We start from the raw sequence: 18,647 nt of genomic DNA, 5'->3' as shown, positions 1-18,647 counted from the left end.
TCTTTGTCCCAATATATGAATTATCAATAATAGTAATAGATGAAAAGGAATGTGGTTATAAGGTTTTTTTATGTTGAATACTTCATTCATTATTATGTTTTGTCCTGGCAACAAAACTAAGATAGGGTTTATTATTATTCCAATTACAGTCTTTATTATGGCACTGTTATTTGAGGTAAGGAAACACGTAACGTACCCAAAGTCACACAGCTAGTAGGCAAAAGAACTGGGATTTAAACTGCCAAGCCTGAAGTCTTCAGCACTGAGCTTCTCCGACATTTGCTGAGCAATTAGTACATGCCAGATACTGTAGAAAGTGCTCCACATGCATTATCCCATTTAATTCTCAAAATAACACTATGGGGTAGGTTCAAGTGTCGCTCTCATCTAATGGGTTGCAGAATTGTGCATTTGGAAAGATTAAGCAACCTGCCCAAATTAAAAAAAAAAAAAAGAAAGAAAGAAAGAAACACCAAGTTGCTGGCTAGAATTAAAGCACAGGTTACTGACTCAAGAGCCGTGTTCTTAATCAAAGCATTCTATGCTGCCTGCACTTATCCTGTGAACTTTATTCCAGTCAGGAGATTAGAGAAGTAATCACTGATGTTTTCTTATAACATTTGGGGTTTTATGACAGTAAAAGTCTAATACTTTGGGAGGATACATGATACAAGATGAGAATTTCATGACAGGCTCAATTTTTACATATTTGAGGGTCTGGGTCATGTATCCTGTTCATTGATCCATCTGTCTACCTTTGTGGTAGCAGCATACATGTTTAATTATTGTGTCTTGTGGAAAAGAGTTGTAACACCTTAGCCCCACAGACACTGTCCAGCTTTCTTTGTGCTGTGAGGTCTTGATACACTGACAAGAAAACTCCGAATGTAAGCTGAGGAAGGCTGGACAAATTTCAGCCCTAATAGCGTAGTTTCTTTCATTCAGATGGCACCAAAAGTAGGGAAACTTTTGTGGAATTAATTGTGAACTTGCTGTTTGGACACCCCCTCTGCCCTTGCTCACAACTAATCTTCAGCCAAGCCACATTTTGTTACTCCATTCAGATTGCCAACGTGGAAGAGATATCTTGTCACAGTTCCCTGGACTAAGAGAAGCAATTGATCAGCCTAGATTTATCTGTGATAGCAAGAGCAGTTGCTGCAGAAGACACTGCTCAATGCTTGCCTCATAAGTCTTCCAGATTTTCAATTATTATGTATTTTTTGCTCACAAATTTGGTTTTAATAGAAGGGTCACGATAAGAAACAAAGCAGACACTTGTTTACCACGAAAGGCCATTTCCCAGGCTGGAATGTAAACAAAAACCTTGCTCCCACACAAGGAGGATTCTTGCCCAGTCTTTTCTATTCTCTTCTTTCAAAATTCAAAATTATGAACAATTTTCTAGAACACTGTCTAAAATAGACTTTGCTCTTATACTTAAAAAACCAGAAACATAGAAGTGAAGTTTACTTTCTGAGCTTCCTAATAAACATTTCAGAAAAGGTCATCTCTCCCTTAGGAGACGTCCATCGACAGACAGCATATGGCATCCCTGGCCTGCTGCGACAGCTTAGGTATCACTTCTCTTGACACATGGTCACCTTCCTTGTGGAAATGGGACTTCAACAGTCAAAAATGACACCTATGGTTTCCCTGAACCCGTAGCTACTAAGAACAATTCACTTCTAAACGTCCCATTATCAACATGTAAGATTCTTATGCATTGCCACCATGGAAAACCTACTCCGGAATCTGAAGTTATTTCTGTAGTCTCTGGTGCAAACATCTAGTACAGCAGAGGTTCATTTTATTTCTTATGTTCATTGCTATAATAATCTGTCAGCACCTTCTTGTTCATTGCTGCCCTCCTTCCTCCTTCCTTTCTTCTTTCTTCTAAACTCGAAGGCTTTTTCCTCTAGTGGTCGTGCCCTAACATCTTTGTTTCTTGATCTCCACTTTATTTTCTGCTCCCAAATTCATAAACATCCTTTACACCATATATCTGTCATCTTGTTTCTTACTATTAATATTTATCTTTCTGCTAAGAATGCACTCAGATGAGGCCATTCCTGGCCTCTCCTTGTCACACTGGCTGCTATTAAATGCTTAAACCACATTGCTTTTCATCTAGTTTTATATACTATATAAGATCATAAAGGTTTGATCTGGACAGGATCCTGAAATAAGCTTTTCCACCATGGCCACAAGAAAAAAAGAAGTAGAGAGAAGTAGGGAAAATAAATGATATAAAGATTCCCTAACATATCAATAATTATAAAGGGATTAAACTTGTCACGGGACTAAACTCATCGGTTAAAAGAGGTTGTTAGATGGAATTTTTTCTTAATCAAGAAAGGACATAGAAAATAGAATGACAAAACTTGTACCACTAAAACGCTTTACACATTAATTTGCATAGAGATATTAACATCAGACAAAATGAACTTTAAAAGAAAACCTTTATAAGTGATAACCACTAATATTGATAAAACGTCTATTCACCTGGAAGATATAATAGTCCTAAACTTGTGTAATCCTTACAAAGCAGACAAAGATTCTCTCCTTTGACCAAAACTTTAGTCACACTCAGTTCTGAGTTCTCTGCTTGACCAGGTCCTATCTTGAGCCTCCTTCCCTGTCCTTATGGAATATAGTTTAGCAAAATTCCGCACTTTTAGTACGTGACCACTGTCCCTATCTTATCACCCTGACTTGCCTTCAGTAAGAATTCTGTTAAGTCCAGACTACCAAGAATCCCCATCTCCCAACCCTCACCCTGCTCCTTAGTTCTAATCCCAGGTGTTCCTGTTGGAGTTAAGTCCAAGCTCGCAAAAGAGTGACATTACTATAATTCAGTGTAGGAAAATAGGAAGAGAGTCAAAATATTATTCACCAGATCTTTGGAGAAATGATCACTTCCTCTATCTGAAGTAACCTAAGAAATCATAAAGAGAATTAAAGATATGATTACTCAGCTAAAATTAAAAGTATTTGGCATTACAAAATAAAAGTTAGATTCAAAAGAAAAACAAAATTAGGAAAATGTTTGCAGCAAATTGTTAATAAATACTATAAGAAAGTATCTTGAGCCACCAGTAGAGAAAATGGGTAATGGATACATGTGCAGAGAAAGTTCCAATAATCACAGAAAATGTTTAAGGTCACTGTTAATGAAAGACAAAAAGTCACTACAGAACATCGCCAAGGAGAAATTCAACTCTATCAATAAAAATGTAAAGTCAACTTTGAGAAAACAATTTATAACCATCAAGTTATTCCAAAGTTTTTAAATATTCACATACACAAAAGTGGCAACATTGTGTTGACCTTATACACACTCCTATGTGCTGGTTGGCACTGTAAAGTGGAAAAAATTCAATAATGTTGAGTCTATGAGGAAATGCACTCTAAAACAATGATAGAATAACAACAACAAGCTATATTCATGAAGACTGTGCACTAGTATCTGTGACAGCAAACATTTGAAAATGACTTAAATGTCTATCCAAGTGATGGCACATTAAGTTGATGGAATGATATAATATGCTGCCAAGATGTTATTAAGCTGCCATTACAAGAGATAGTGATAAATATTATATAACATCATGGGAAGTGTTAATGACATAACATGAAGTTAAAAGCACAGGTTGTAAATTCGATCACTAAGATTACAAATATAAAACAACGTACACATGTGGAGTCAGAAGGGCATCTGAAAAACAAGTAAATCAATTATGGAATTAGAATAATGGCATACTCATGGCTTATACGTCATTGCTTTAATTTCTTTTATTTTGTTGTAAAATTGCCCACAACTTGTTTTAAAGAAATTATTTTAATAATTGAGAGAGGATGCAATCTACCCTTCCAAACCCAGGAACTTTAACTTGGACATCTATCACAATGAGTGGACTTGAAAGATGATCGTTAAACTCACAAAAGACCTACTTAATGATAATGGCAGAACATTCAGCCACACTTATATGCTTGTTGGTAGTTCTTCAAGGCAAGTCATTATTCAGAACTTGTGTTGTTTTCCATTCAATTAAATTCATCTACAAACCAAAGAAATATTAAAAGGGCTAGTGCTGTTTCCATAGGAGATTTGACATGGCTAATATAAAGTTCTATAGTTTATAGGGGATAGCTATATCTTCTCCCAGCAAGAGTCCATTTCACAACTTACCTGCACTTCAAACATTCTTTTTTTTTTGTAGAGACAGAGTCTCACTGTACCGCCCTCGGGTACAGTGCCGTGGCGTCACATGGCTCACAGCAACCTCTAACGCTTGGGTTTACGCGATTCTCTTGCCTCAGCCTCCCAAGCAGCTGGGACCACAGGCGCCCACCACAACGCCCGGCTATTTTTCTGTTGCAGTTTGGCCGGGGCTGGGTTTGAACCCGCCACCCTCGGCATATGGGGCCGGCGCCCTACTCACTGAGCCACAGGCGCCGCCCGCACTTCAAACATTCTTAACAGAATTTTGAATTGTAACATCTAAATTACTTAATGACCAAATTTAGCTTCTGTTGAAAACTACCAAGAATTGGCCTTAGAAGTGATCTGGTCACAGGGCCGGTAGGTATACACAGACAGAATCAGGGATACTATACATGTCTGTACTAAACTTACTCCAAGAGGATGACAAAGTCTTTTCCAAGCCAAGTCAAATTTCCTGGTTATAACTAGAGGCCAGTAACTTACAGGGCTCCACTTACATTGTTTTCATCTCCCTGCCTCTCATCCTTTCCCTCACCATCTGGAAGCTGCTTGACCACTTTTGTGGGGCACAGCAAGAAGAGAAAGTGAGGTACGGCAGTAAAGAAGGCCCTTGCTTTGTAGGGCATCCTCTGTGCAGGGAGAATCTCCCCTCAGCCACAGCTCAACTTTTAGGTACTTCTATTATGAAGTTGTTGCTTCAAGATTGATTGAGAGTAGAGACAGCCTTTGTTTTGGCTTTAATGTTATAAAGTAAATAACTCTCTGTGAGATGATCACTGTTAAAATTGAGACACAATAAAGACAATAATAGCTAATGTTTATAGTGCCAATGATGCTTTATGGAATGCCTTTGCAGGTATTATTTTATGTTCATAGCAACTTTGCATGCTTATTCTCCATTCACAGACGACAAAAAGTGTTTCCAAGATATAACAGATAGATGAACCAAACTATGGGGATTTAGACATAAGTACCCTTATGTGGAAAATACATACATGAGATATGTATGTATTAAAGTATGTATGTATTAAAGTAGGGAAGAAGGGTGGAGAGAGTGGCTTAAATAATACCAGTTGAAAAATGAATTATTATACACTCATTTAAAAAAGAGAGAAAGGACACTGAAACTTAAGGCCTCTGCCAGTTCTTCTGTTGTACTAAATGGTTTTATTATTCTTTATTTTGGGAAAAGCCTACTAATGAGTCTTTGGAAATGCAAAAGTAGATATTTAAACTAAGTAGAAGTGCAAAAAGATGATTGATTTTTGTCTAATACTGTGAAAGATATTGAATCTGATACAGATTCAATACACAGGGGTGTCCAAACGGCCAGCCCCCAGAGCCACATGCTAATTTTGTGAGGACTGCTTTTTGTTTTATCTGTGGTATGGGATATCAAGAAAAGTATGCATGGACCTTTTGGCTAATCGGATTTGTTAGAGTTTGTGTACACGTATGTTTACTGTGTGGCCCAATAAAACTCTTATTTTTCCAATTTGTGGCAGAAAAGAAAAAAGGTTGGCCATCCCTGATCTAGAGAGTGGGAAAGGAGATTGTGTAGTGGTGTGGTAGATGAACTCTTAAAAGCGTCTGATATTAAGTTTTACATTTTTCTGTCTTCAAGGAGATAGCCCTCCATCATTGTGGACATTGCCATTGTCTGCACAAACATATACATAGGCAGATGTCTATACACACACACACACACACACAGAAATGTCTTGCATCAAGGATTTGGGGAATGAAGAAGAAAGCTAAATGCCCTGTGCAGCAGAAAGAAGAGACATAGGAGCTAAGAGTAGTGGGAATAGAAATTCAATATGAAAAAGTGACTATGAGAACTTACGTCCCTGGGAACCTGTAAAAATGGGTAGGAAAATATTAGACTTAATTCAAACTTTAAATCTCTAAGGCTAGGTTGGTTGACTTCAAAACATTTTGGAAAATAACACACATCTGAATGACAGCATCTTTTAGGTCAGTGATTTTCGACCAGTGTGTCACAGCACACTGGTGTACCATGAGAGAATCTTAGGTATGCCGTGAAAATTTTTAAAGATCATGAATTAAATTATATTTGAAAGAAGTGCAAATAGAAATACACTAAGTATATTCTATTTTCATTTTTTTTATCAACATAATTTAAGTGTGCACAGGAAGTTTAAGTATAGGTTCAAGTGTGCCGTGAGACAAAAATGGTTGAAAGACATTGCTTTATGGGCAGTTCCCAATATCTAGAAAAGATGGACAGGAGCCCTCCATAGTTTAGTGTATCCTCTTATTCAACAAATATTTATCCAGTGCCTATCCATTACCAGGCATTATCATTAGATGCTAAGGATGTCCAGGAGAATAAGATATAGCTCCTTTTCTCATGAACTATGTGGTCCGATCTGAAATAAAGATAAGGAAATGGACAATTTCCATTCAGTTTAGTAAGAACTAAGTCATGGTGTTATGAAAATACAGAGAAGAGACACTCAATCCAATTTAAAGACAGAAATATTTGATAAACAGACTTCTTAGATTTTATAGAACAAACCCAATTTCAAATAACTTGTCCCCAGAGATATATTTAAAAGTCAGTTCATGTACCCTGATAAATTATTCAAAAAATGCTACCATTTCTTCCATAATCTACCAAGAGTTTATCCATCTTCATAATCCGTTTTTTTTTTTTTTCTTTTTGCCTTTAAAATCACTTTGGGAAAGAGTATCAGTGCATGCCAAGATAGAATAAACTCATTATGTAGCCTCTCTCCCACCACTTACAACTAAAAATTCCAGCCAGAATACAAGTGCCTGAGGATTTTGAAAACTAAGCAATATCAGAAACATAAAAGAATAACCAGTGCAGTGTCAAGTTCCCTGCAATGTTCTTCCTCTTTTTTTCTTCTCTTGGACTTGCCCCTAGCACAGCCCAAGTCACGGAGCTATACTGCTAACACAAGTGATTGTTGTGTGGGCATTTGAACCCCTGAGAGAAAACCATCTTCCTGGCCACAGAAAGTGGGGAAAAGAATGTTTGTGATCCAAACAACATAGGGGAAAATCTCCATTAAACTTTCTCTTTTCTCTTTCTGTATCCTGCTGAGGGCAACCCGCTGGGTGGAGTATGAGCCAGTGCAAGTTTCTGACAGGAGAATTTTCCCCTATGTTCTTTGGATCACAAACATTCTCTAAGAAAGGAGGCAGTTCAAGCAAGGATGGGACCAGGGTGAAGCAATGTAGTACCTAAAAAGAAAAGGTTAATAGGTATTAAATAAGTATTCAATGATACAGCATAAAGCTCAGTAAGGACAACTTTATCAGTGCCACTGTGATAGGTATAGTGGTCAACATGGCAATGGAATTTTGCAGTGGGTAAGAGAAATTGAGCTCAACTTCAAATACAGCAAGTGGGAATTTATAACCAAGAAATAGGGGAAAGGATCAGTGGATGGAAACATCAGGGGTAAGGAGGATTCAAGCCAAACCAACCTAACAGGATTAGTGATAAATGCAGACTAGGGTGATCAGATATCACATGGGAGATGGTACAGAATGAGGAACCTGATCAGAGATCAAGGGTGATCAGATGCCCAGGGTGAAACTTTTTACTAAATTGATGTCACAAAGATCTTTGGTAAAACTGGATTTTATAAGGAAATATACAAATGAGCCTAAGAAGAAGAATCAGAAGCCTGACTCAAAATTGGCCAAGCAAAGAATCTTTGTCAGTGGTCACTGGCTCTCAAGGTTGTTCAACTGCCAAGACTGCACAAGAACCACCTTGTGTGTGAGTGCCTCCTAAAATTTTGCACCCTAAGTATCTTATTGTTAAGAAAAAAATTTTTGATGCTGGAAAAAATGACATCTTAAATAAAATAAGAAAACGGTCCAAATGAATATGGACTTCTTACGAGAAACCTTCAAAGCCAGAAAACAGTAAAAGTACATTTTTAAAGTGTTGAAAGAAAACAACTGCCAACCTAGAATTATATATTCAGTAAAAATATCCTTCAAAGGAAAAAAAAAAGAAATTTTCAGATTAAGGAATTTTTACAAAGTTTCAGATGAAGAACCAACAAGTTTATTCTAGAACAAATGCAAAAGGAAGTTCTTCAGGTTGAAGAAAATGGTCACAAATAGAAACCTGGAACTTTGGGAAGGAAGGAAAAGCCATAACAATGGTATATATTTGGGTAAATGTAATAACCTATTTTTCCTGTCTTTAAATTGTTAAATTCTCTTAAGAAATAAATGAAACTAAAATAGATAAATAATAGAAAATACAAAATGAAACCAAAAGCTGGTTCTTTGTAAAGGTTGATAAAATGCATATTCATTAAGCAAAACTGACCAAGAACAAAGGAATAAAGAGACAACTTACTAATATCAGAAACACAAGTGGAACATCACTACAAACAGCACAAATGCTAAAATGATAACAAGGAGTTACTACAAACAATATTCATCTTAGAAATTCCACAACATAAGTGAAATGGTCCAAATTCCTTTAAAAACTCCCAAAAGTCATTCAAGAAAAATTAGATAACTGCCCCAAACTGCAGATACTGGCATGGATGTGAAGAGAAGAGAACACTTCTACAGTGCTGAGAGATTGCAAACTAATACGACTTTATGGAAAGAAGTATGGAGAATCCTCAAAGAACTAAAAGTTGATCTTCCATTTGATCCCACAATCCCATTACTAAGTATCTCCCCAGAAGAACAAAAATCATTTTACTACAAAGGCACTTGCACAAGAATATTTATTCATCTCAACTCATAATTACCAAGTTGTAGAAGCAACCCAATGCCCATCGATCCATGAATGGATCCATAAATTGTAGTCTACGTATAATATGGAATACTACTCAGTCATAAAACAAGATGGAGACTTCATATCTTTTACATTTTCCTGGATGGAGTTGAAACATATACTTCTTAGTAAAGTATCACAAGAATGGAACAATAAATATCCAGCATACTCAATACTAATATGAAACCAATATATAAACAATTACATGTTCATATGAACAATAAAACACAAATACAGTCTAGTAAGGAGGTTGGTGGAGGTGGGAAAGGGGAAGGAGGAAGACGATTGGTGGATGGAGGGAGGGCATTTGGTGGAATCTCACCCGATGTGCACAATGCGTGTTCTTTTACAACTTGAACTTTACCTTAGAAGTGAGAACAAGATAATCTTAAAATTTGCATGCTCATAATTATTTGAAATAAAAATTAAATAAACAGAAAAAGAAAAAAAGAAAATTAGATAACTAAAATAGTACTATAACCACTAAAATAATTAAACCTCTAGTTTAAAACCTTATAATAACAACAAAAAAAGCCCTCCAATCCCAGATTATTTCACTGGCCAATTCTCCCAAATATTACTTAAAGAAATTTCTTAATGTCCTCGAAGAAATGACATAAGTTTTACACTTCCATAAAATAAAAGAGTAGAGATTACATCAAAAATTATTTCATGTAGTCTATTTTATGTAGTCAAAAATTATTTTATTAGCTTGACATCATACCAAAAGACATTGCAAAAAGAAAAAAGAAAATACGATGCATTAATATAAATTCAAAATTCATAAAAATAGAGTTTAAATATTAGCAAATAAAATTGAGTGATATAGAAAGTGGATGACCAAATTGGGGGTTATCCCAGAAATGCAAGATTGTTTTAACATTCAAAGTTAAACATAATTTATCATGTTAACAGACTAAAGAAGAAAAACCACATGATCATTTCAATAGATGACAAAAGGCTACTGAGAAAATCCATATCCACTAGTGATTGTAGTGGGGAAAAAATCCTGTCAACAAAGATGAATGTACAAGAAGTTCCTTAGCTTAGTAAAAGTCATTCACAAAAAAAATTACAGGCAACTTGCAGTGGCTCACAGCTGTAATAGTAGCACTCTGGGACACTGTCATCAGAGGATCGCTTGAGACCAGGAGTTTGAGACCAGGGGTTTAAGGCCAGCCTGAGCAAGAGCAAGACCCCATCTCTGCAAAAAAAAAAAATAGAAAAATAAGGTAGGCATGGCGGTGAATGCTTATTGTCCCAGCTTCTTGGAAGGCTGCGTCAGGAGGATTGCTTGAGCCTAGGCGTTTGATATTGCAGTGAGCTATGATGACACCATTGCACTCTACTTGGGCAACAGAGCAATACTGTCTTTAAAAAAAAAATGAATTACAGGTAAAAGATACTTAATGGTGAAATACTAGGCTTTTTCTCTAAAATCAAGAATAAGAACTTAAGGTGATATTTTCTGCAAACATGCAAAGGAGTTGGGGGACAGGGTAACATAAGCACCAGCTTGGCTGTTGCCACTGGTATCTCCTACATCACATACACCCCAAGTCCAAGCCAGCACAGCCACAGGAATTGCTCAAGCACTGCAGCCTTTGTGACCTGACTATCTTATGAATGTATTCCAGGCCCAGGCTTCTTTTTGTCACCTGGTGATGGGGCTAGCTGGAACTGGGGTTTCAAGTTTGGAGGGTTTCTTTCTGGCCAGGCTGATGTAAATGCTCACTGCATGGACACCAGCAGAATTCTGCTCTGTGCTGTGTTCCCCTGTGCCAAGGCAGCCCTAAGTTTCAACACAAAATCCCAAAATTATTTCATTTTCTCTCCCCTGGGCACAGATTCACTTTCTATCTGGCAGGCTGGAGGGCCACGACCTGGAGATGTTCCAAGTGGAAACGTTAGTGTAGGCAGGGCAAGACTGTGTTTTCCTCAGTGTATCTGTCTTTGATATAACATTAAAACCAGGTACTGTGATTGCTCTCTGATTATTAGATCCTCCAAAAATGCTTCCTCGTATGGCTAGTTGGTGTATTTAGTGTTCATGTGGGCAGACAATTGCTGGAGGTTTCTATTCAGCCATCTTGCTGTGACCCTCTGGTGTTGAATTCATGATTTGACTCTCAGCTTCACTGTTATTAGTATATAGAAAGGCTACTGATTTGTATACATTTTGTAACCTGAGACTTTATTGACTTCTTTTTATCAATTCTGGTGGTTTCTTTTTTTTTTGTTTTTTTTTTTTAGGAATCTTTAGGATTTTCCAAATATAGGATTATATCATCAGCAAACAGCAAGATACTTTGACCTCCTCTTTCGTGACCTGGATGCCCTCATTTCTTTCTCTTGCCTGAATACTCTGGACTTTCAGTACTGTGCTGAACAGAAATAATGAGAGTAAGCAACCTTGCCTTGTTCCAGTTCTTCGGAGAAATGCTTTCAACTTTCCCCCATTCAGTAGGATGTTGGCTGTGGGTTTGTCACAGAGGGCTTTGTTATTTTGTGTGTTCCTTCTACACCCAGTTTGTTGAGGTTTTTTATCATGAACATATGCTAATTTTTATAGAATTCTTTTTCTGCATCTATGGAAGTGATCACATAGTTTTTGTTTATGTGATGAATTACATTTATTGATTTGCTTATCTCGAACCATCCTTTCACCCCTGAGATGAAATTTATTAGATCATGGTGAATTATCTTTTCCATATGTTGTTAGATTGAGTTTGCTTATATTTTGTTGAGGACTTTTACATCTATGTTCACAAGAGGTTACAGTCTATAGTTAACTTTTTTTGTTGTTGTTGTGCTCTTTCCTGGCTTTGGTATCAGGTAATACTGGATTCAAAGAAGAATTAGGGAGGATCCCCTTTCTCTCAATGTTCTAGAGTATTTTCAGTAGGATAGATGCCAGTTCTTCTTTGTTGATCAATGAAAACAAACAAACAAACAAAAAAACCTGTTTTTCGAAAAGATTAAAAAATTGACAGACCACTCTCTAAATTAAACAAGAATAGAAAAGAAAGGATTTAAATAAGCTCAATCAGAAGGGACATTACAATTGATACCACAGAAATACCAAATATCATCCAAGACTACTGTAAAACCTTTGCACACCCAAACTAGAAAATCTAGAGGCAATGGTACATTTTTGAAAACACCACCTCCCAAGTTTGAATCAGGAAGAAACAGAAAGTGAGACTGAAACTATTAGGAGTCAGTTCCCAGAACCCAGTTGTCCTGGCTCAATTACTTAGCTAAGCAAGAAAGTTCAACTGAGGCATGGTGGTGATCAAAAGCAACGTGAGTGGAAACTGAAAATAAAACTGGAGCAGCACAGGCAGGGTGAAGGCAAAGCAAAAGTAACCTACACAAGTTTCAGGGTAACAAAGAGAGATTTTATTTAAGAAGAACAAAGAGAAAGTTTAGAGCATTTCCAAAGAGATTTGCAAGTGGGTCCCTGTCATGAAGGAGAAAGGATTATGGGATGGAAACTCACAGGCTTGCATGGGTTTAAATACTTTCTCTGTTTGAAACTGGTTGCAAGTCTTTCATTGGCTTCTCTATGCCTCCAGGCAGTATTGCCCTTTTCTATTGGTCATTGATTATCTCTTTCTATTGGTGGCTGGTTATCTAGCCTACATCATATCCACATTCTTATGGACCCTTCAGACTTCCTGGTTCAACAGGCCATATTTTCCTCCTGTCCCCCTTGAAGCCCCTTTCTTTGTGTTTCTTCTCAGAAACCATAATTAAAAAAAAGAAATCACCTAACAAAAAAAATTGCCAGGGCCAGATAGATTCACTGCATGTCATTTTTTAATAACACCTTAAATATCCCTGATTGACAGCTGACCCCCAGCAAGAGTTTAATAGGAAATATGCCAAAACAAAGTCCCCAGACTATGAGAAATTAACACCTATATTTTGTAAAGGCTTTCATGATGGCATACCTTACATGACCAGCCAGTATTTCCAAACCTAGTTTTCACATTTAACTCAAAATTTTTTTTTTTGTAGAGACAGAGTCTCACTTTATGGCCCTGGGTAGAGTGCCGTGGCCTCACCCAGCTCACAGCAACCTCCAACTCCTAGGCTTAAGCGATTCTCTTGCCTCAGACCCCCAGAGTAGCTGGGACTACAGGTGCCCGCCACAACGCCCGGCTATTTTTTGGTTGCAGTTTGGCCCGGGGCAGTGTTTGAACCCGCCACCCTCAGCATATGGGGCCGGCGCCCTACCGACTGAGCCACAGGCACCACCTTAACTCAAAAATTATGTGATCTAATCAAATGACAGGGCTCAACAAGCAGATAGAACATCTCCTATCATCCTCTTCAAATCACTGTGCTTCAGAATAAAACATGTGGAGGCACCCAATGGAAAGGTGGTAAGTTCCTTGGTTTTGTTATTATTACTATAATTAAGGCAAAATATAGCTAGCTAAAAAATGTCTTGCCAAGAAAATGAAGAGTCTTGATTACCCAAGACTTGGCTATTAACAAGCCAGCTTTATGTTAAACTCAATTCTCCTTGTTCCACTGAACATTGAGTGAGAGAAAAAAATCAAAATGGAATCCCAGAATTTGAGAAATGGAAGAACTCAGGCTCATCCCTTCATTTTACAAATGTGAAATCTTAGTGCCTTCGTATGTTTTTGTTTTTTTTTTTTTTTTTTAATTTTCTGTCTATTGTGATGCTTTGACATCCTCAAAAAAAAATCTTTCTGGCTGGGGAGAGACTGTTCTCTCTATCTTAGGCCAATTCTTAGAGATACAAAGGCCTCAGTGTAGAGCCTGACTTTGACATGCAAAGGAACTAATCCAGACCACACCTCCCCTGGCAGGCAGCAATCTCCTGCCTTAACCCTCCCAGGGCCAGGTTCCAGGCAAGTAGAGAATACCCTTACCTCATTGTCCCAAAGCCACTGAGACCATTCCAGTGTTCACCCTGCACTGTTTTGCCTTTCCCACAGAAACCCCATGACCCAAGTGCTCCTGTCTTTTGCCTCCTGATCACCTTGGTGTCTTTCCATATGACCCTGGGTGGTATGAGGTACCTCATTTCCGAGGACCTGTGAGTATAATAAACTTTGTTTTGTCCTGAGCCTCCTGCATCTGTGTACTCCTGTGTCTTGTCCCTCTTGCACATGACTGATCATCTCATAAAATACAAAATGGATGGGCATGGTCGCTCACGCTTGTAATCCCAGCCCTCTAGGAAGCCAAGGCATGTGGATTGCTTAAGTTTGAGACCAGCCTGAGCAAGAGTGGGACCCCATCTCTACTAAAAACAGAAAAACTAGCTGGGCATTATAGCAGGCACCAGTAATCCTATCTACTCAGGAGGCTGAGGCAAGAGGATCTCTTGAGCCCAAGAGTGGAGGATTCTGTGAGCTACGATGATGCTATGGCACTCTACCTAGGCTGACAGAGAAGAAAAAAAGGACAAGACTACTAAACACCTTACCTTGTAAAATTTGGGTTATGGAACTTAAACTCTTAGGATGATTGCAGATGGAGTTAGACTATAATATGAAGTTTAAAACATCTTCATGTGAAATAGGCAGAAAACTGACCTCAATATTTTTATGAACTGACCTCTTAACATGAGTACAGTGACTGCTTCTAAGAATGTGTGGATTTGGATGGAATGTTTTATAATTACTTCTGGTTCTGCAAATTGGCTTGGAACTCAGGGTGGTATTTTCCTCAAACCTTCAAAGGAGATCTAAACCTCACCAAAATTCTCCCCCTCATCCTCCGCTTCCCCTGTCTTGTCTGCACAAGGAGACGAGGTTGTGCCTATGGGAAATAAAGTCACAGAAATAGAGTGGCAGCCATTCTCAGAGTATGTGAGAACACTTCCTAAATAATATGAGTTTCCAGCTTTTTCTGATCTCTCTAATGGAGGGGAAAAGTAAATACGTATTCTCAGAGAGGTTAGGGCATAGGCCAAAGTAACTTCGGAGGTACAGTGTCCCTAAAACACTGTTTGTTATTTCAAAAATCCATGTAAAATTTGCCTACTGCTTCATAACTTACCTGTGATTGTTTTAATATATATATAAAAAATTTTCAGAAAACAAAAAATTATCCACATCTAGCAAATTCTCCAAAGCCACGAGCCCGTATGTTTATCTTTTAGCTTTTGGTGTTATTTTTCCCAAACACACATACCCCAACATGAAAAGCACAGAAAAAGTGTGTTATATAAACATACACATACAAACACATACACTAATCTGGTGAAACTGGAATTTATTTGAATTGTAGAAGCAGAGATAGGTCTATGTTAACACATGTGTTCACAAAGAAGGAGCGATATAAGCATTGTACTTCATTTGGTAATGTTTAATCTTTTTCTTTCTTTTATTTATTTATTTATTTTTTTTTGTTGTTGTTGTTGCAGTTTGGCCGCGACTGGGTTCGAACCCACCACCCTCAGTATACGGGGCCGGCACCCTACTCACTGAGCCACAGTGCCGCCCTAATCTTTTCATTTCTTAGGGAAGTTCTTGTTCTGTCTATTAGAGACTAGTCACCCTGGAGAAATTATAACAATCCTCAACATTCACATAATAAAATTGTGAATTTCTTTTTCCAAAAGAAGCGACTATGAGAACCAAACCCAAATTTTGGCAGGTTAGAAATGATTCTGAATATAGATACATCTAAAAGTCTTTTCCATACATTGCATGAAATAGAAGGTGAGCTTTAAGATAGGTTGATACTTTTTTTCATAAAAAGGAGAAATAACATTTAAGAGCCCATGTGCAAAGCCCTTATATTCAATGTTAAAATCCCTTATATTCAATACGTCATTTATTCTCCATTACAGCTCACTATCCATGTTGAATATATTTTCCAGATAATGAATCTGAACACGGGCTAAAAGTTGACACAGCAGCTTAGTAGCAGAGACAAGGTTTGACACATACACACACGCCCCTCCAGATCTCTTTTATAGCCTAGCCTGTGTAACTATTACACCATGCTTCGTCCCTGATTCTGCCATAAAGATCACATTTGCTATCACTGGGAAGGTGAAAAGTAAACTCCACCCTGCATCAGATTCTTTGCCTTAAGAACCAATTTCAAAATCCAGCTTTGAACAGAAATCACTCACAGCTGCCTATTCTGAGTGTCTTAAATTCTTTAAAGAAACCAATTCAGCATTATCTAGCAACATTGAAAAAATACACACCATATGAGTAGTAATTCAACTTCTGGATATGTACTCTAGAGAAATGCAGATAAAGGTTCATCAAAATCTCTGCTTAAGAATGTTGATAGGACCGTTGTTTGCCATAGCCCCCAATGAAGACAGGCCAAATACCCATCAACAGTAGGACAGATAAATAAATCATAGTAATTCATACAACTCAGTCCATATAATGGAACAATAAAAGCTAAGAATAAAAATTAATTGATTAGACACACAACATAAATTCATCTTTCAAACATAATGTTGAACAGACAAAAAGACCTAAAGGAATTATTTCAATATTATTTACATTACATAAAGTTCAGAAATGTGCAAAACTAAACTGAATCATTCAAGAATGCTTGCACGGTGGTGCCCATAGCTCAGTGGGTAGGGAGCCAGCCACATACACCCAGGCTGGTGGGTTTGAACCTGGCCCTGGCCAGCTAAAACAACAATGACAACTGCAACAAAAAAACAGTTGGACATTGTGGCAGGCACCTGTAGTCCCAGGTACTTGGGAGGCTGAGGCAAGAGAATCGCTTAAGCCCAAGAGTTTGAGGTTAATGTGAGCTGTGACACCACAGCACTCTACCGAGGGCGACATAGTGAGACTCTATTTCAAAAAAAAAGAAAAACAGAATGCTTGCATGATTTTTTTAACAATTTTTTAAAAATGAGGGATTAATTACCATAAAATTAATTGTAGAAAATATTTTGAAGGTAGTCTTATAAAGCAAGGCTTCACAGAGGAGTATTAGAAATGGCTTATTACTTGGGTTACGATTATACAAATATTCACTCAATAATTATTATGCACATTTTCATATATGTGTTTTATTCCAAAATTGCAAAATGTTTTCAAAATTTAAAATTTACAAAAATAAAACTCTCGGGAGTTCCTTTCACTCTACAGCAGACAGAGGTTCTCAACCTGTGGGTCATGACCCCCTTGGGGGTTGAACGACCTTTCACAGGGGTCACCTAAATACATCCTGCATATCAGATATTTACATTACAGTTCATAAGAGTAGCAAAATTACAGTTCTGAAGTAACAACAAAAATAATTTTATGGTTGGGGGTCTGCACAACATGGGGAACTGTATTAAAGGGTTGCGGCATTAGGAAGTCTGAGAACCACTGCTCTACAGTAAACTGACCACCATTCCTCACCTTACCTCCCACTTTAACTGTTCAGGTGCTGAGAAGGTTGAAGTTGCAAATGAGAATAAGAAAGTGAGAAATGAGAGGGAACAAATGAAGCAGTTTCTGAAACTATCAAAGTAGATAAAAAATGTAAATGTAAAAATGTATGTAGATCAAACAGAATTTACATTTATCAAGTGCTGCCTATGTGAACTTAGCCATACAAACAACACATCAACCTTCTTCACATAGATAAAAAAATATCAGTAGTGAGGCAATTGTGTGTAAAGGGTGCTTATACACAAAGACCTCCCAGAGACAGGATTTCATCTGAATTTTGAAGAGGGTGAGGGGTATGGCTTAATAAAGAAAGATAAAGGGACATTCGCCCTGGGGAGGGCTGTGACATACACCCAGCAGTTGGTGAACGTCACCCAAAGGAGACTGAGTATGGAAGACTGGCTTGGCTGGAGTCAGGTAGCGATAGTATGAACGCAGAAAGTAAGGAGAGGCAGAGCAACATAGTCCAATAGAAACCTCCAGTGATCCTCTCTCCACACAAACACTAAATTCAAAAACTATCCACACAAGCAAGCACCATCCGGAAAACCAAAAACCATTACCTGGTTTTAACATTATATCAAGGAAAGAGGCAGTGAAGAAGGCAGAAAAGACAATCTTGCATTGCCTGCACCACCCTTCTCCCCTTTGCCCTCAGTGCCAGGCCAGCGCGCCAAATGGAGAGAGAATCTGTGTGTCCAAGGCAGGGAGAATAAAGGGATTGTGGGACTTTGCATTGAACTGAGGGCAGCCCTGAGGAGGGAAACACAAAAGGGAAGAATTCTGCCAGTACCCATGGAGGGAGCATTGGACCAGCCCAGTCAAACGAAAATCCTCCACTGCAAAACCTGAGTTCCAGCCAGCCCCACCACCAGTTGACAAAACACAGCCTGGAGCCTGGAATGAATTCATAAGGAAGCCAGACCCAGAGGTCGCAGTCCTTGGGCAATTCCCATGGCCATGCTGGCTCAGAGCCAATGGACTTGGGGTGCTTGTGACTCAGTGAGACACTAGTGGCAGGAGCCAAGCCAGTGCCTGTGTCACCCCAACACTCAACTCTAGGCAATATGACTCAAAGAGAGTTTCCTTCCATGTGGGGAAAAGAAAGAGAAGAGTTCAGAGGGGTATGAGATCAGCCACAGGAAAATAAAGTACCAAATAGATTGCTGAAGCCCCTGAGTCCAGGCCTTCATTCCTGGATGGT

Source organism: Nycticebus coucang, chromosome 18, assembly GCF_027406575.1.
Source record: "Nycticebus coucang isolate mNycCou1 chromosome 18, mNycCou1.pri, whole genome shotgun sequence".
Classification (NCBI taxonomy): Eukaryota; Metazoa; Chordata; class Mammalia; order Primates; family Lorisidae; genus Nycticebus; species Nycticebus coucang.
This window is presented reverse-complemented; position numbering follows the sequence as displayed.